The sequence below is a fragment of the Pinus tabuliformis genome, chromosome X (genome assembly GCF_031772625.1).
Source record: "Pinus tabuliformis cultivar Carrire ecotype Pingquan chromosome X, CPIR1, whole genome shotgun sequence".
NCBI classification, from domain to species: Eukaryota; Viridiplantae; Streptophyta; class Pinopsida; order Pinales; family Pinaceae; genus Pinus; species Pinus tabuliformis.
In genome coordinates, this window is record NC_142308.1 from 296,028,211 (window position 1) to 296,030,628 (window position 2,418).

Below are 2,418 nucleotides of genomic sequence, written 5' to 3' on the forward strand. Positions count from 1 at the left end.
TTAACACAACCACCATTTACTTTAGAAACCCAGCTTTCTCCTTTAGATAGTTGAAAAAACTCCTCAGTAACAAAACCTTCCAGTGTATCAACAGTTACAATCTGGCTGGAGCTGGAAGCCTGACTGCACGAAAGTGAACCGTCTTCAACACTGATAAATGAGCTTGTATCTAGCTCCACATTCAGGGTATTGTCATTTTTGAACCCACCCGAGCCAACAGAATCATGAGTTATCAAAATAAGAGAAACATTGTCCATACTTTCTTTATAGAAGGACTCAGCTATATTAAGAGATTTGATTAGTCCCTTGACAACTGAAAAGTTCAGATGGGACTCACTTGTCCTTACCACCGCTTCTTCAGTGCATCATTCATGGAGACCTTTATCACAAAAGATTACTCATCAAACGATGCTGATAGCATAGAATCACCAAGTAAATGTTGAGCAATTTCATCAAGAATCCGTTTGTGTGAAGACAAGTTGTTTTCCCCTATATAAACAGAGTTGCAAGAACGCATCTGCTTCATGATACCATGGATCATGTCGAAAATGCTTTTGTACAGCAATATATGCTGAGTGGAACATATCCCAATACTCGTTCCTTCCAAAAAGTATGTAAGCCTTTACGAGGTATTCATAAAACGAATCAACACCAGCACCAATTCCAGATGAATGTTCAATCCATTCCCCAATTAGTACATTCAGCGTGGTTCCCATCAGATCCAAAGGACTCAGCATGCTCCATAGTTTACGAACAGCACGCAATGCTGCTGCCTCATACTCAGGATTGCCTGTCAATCGTGAAAGTGCCCCCATTTCAAGTATGAGTCAATCGAACTGTTTCCCAGAACAATTAAACTTGAAATTGATTCAATAAGAGTCAAAGCTAACCCATTGTACTTCTCAGGTAAACGTTGAAGCTTAAGATTGCCAAGCTCTGCAAGTGAATCTGTGGAAGTCTTTGTCAAAGGCTTTAACTCATCGTGCGGGAATGCATAATGCATGTAGTTGTCCTATGCACGGTAAAACATTTTTCGGACTTTCTCCCTTAATTCTATTTTCTTTGCAGCTCCATCTAGATTGAAGCTACTTGCCGTGGAGAGCGCCGGGCAGAGATATAAACTTAACAGTACTGCTACTGTAATTGTATAGCAAGAAAGCATGGATCCGTGTAATTGTGATGCCATCTTAGGTCTTTGGATTCTGCATTCTATTTGGCTCAGCGTGGCTTCGGCTCTTAATAATGTCCAATGCCCTGCTCTCCAATCAACTAACCGCGCTCCTAACAACACTGAAGCCACCACTGTATAGCTAATGCAATGACCAGGATACCAATAATGTACTACAAAGCATATTAAGAAAACTCTGTATATTCCAGCCACAAACAAAGCAGCAATTCGACTTTTGAGAAGCTCAAAGCCAAATAAACATGTTTCCACCTTTGAATTCAGAACACAACAGTCAATGATGTTATTCCTCCGAACCAGCGTGCCTTCTGGGTATTCAAACCATATAGAATGGAATATACAAGAAATACAACCAGAGACCCAAAGTATAGATAACCCAAGTGAGAAATTCTGTTTAGCTTCCGTATTAAAGAATCATTAAGAATTGGAGGCTCTGGTAAACAGGCAATCGGACCAATTTCAATACCATCCACATTCCTTTGCATAAGATTGCATCTCTTTGACTATGATTTGAATCACCATGCGCTCTTTTAATGTTTTGCTGTTGTGGTGCACCTCCTTGAATTGTATGATCTGTAGTATCTTTTCCATCCTTGTTAATATCAATTGCAGTCTTTTGGCCATGATTTGGATCATCTGACTGACATCCCCAACTCTGCTCAACTAGTTCACCTTCTTCTAATTCAATTTGATTGGTGAATCTTTCCTCCATCAGTCAAACCAAATAAAGCATTTATCATCACACACTAACTGAACATATAGATGAATGGGCTCCAAGACCTTTTTCATGTAGCTTTCAATTTACAATTTACTTATGAATGGCTTAATCCGGATCATATCTGATGGTTTGGCAAGGTAGCCATAAATTGTCCGCTTTCCATCATCTTCTACAAGGCCCTTTCTGTTCAATTGTTCCATATCATGAGAAGTATAAGCCCAAAAGCATAATCTTGATAGAGAAGAAACAAGGGACTTTCATCCACAGGAACCTGTAAAGGGACTACCACCAGAAGATGAAACAAGAGTCTGATGAAACAGGTATCATGATGATCCATAATGATAGAAGAATACGACTTTTCAGAACCATTAAAGACCATTTTATGAACTGCACGAAAAGAACTCTGAAGCTGTAAACTCTTTCATAATCATTCATGCCAGTCCAGTTTCTTGAAGAGTTAGACAAATTCAAACCAAAGCCAATATATTCTGCAAGGGGCATTTTCCTATCCATC

The 2,418-nt window shown here is 39.3% G+C and overlaps 1 pseudogene; it reads right to left on the reverse strand.

Annotated features, from left to right (window-relative positions):
- Nucleotides 1-452: 452 nt before the first annotated feature.
- Nucleotides 453-815, reverse strand: LOC149139569 (alpha-mannosidase I MNS5 pseudogene; annotated as a pseudogene).
- Nucleotides 816-2,418: the final 1,603 nt, after the last annotated feature.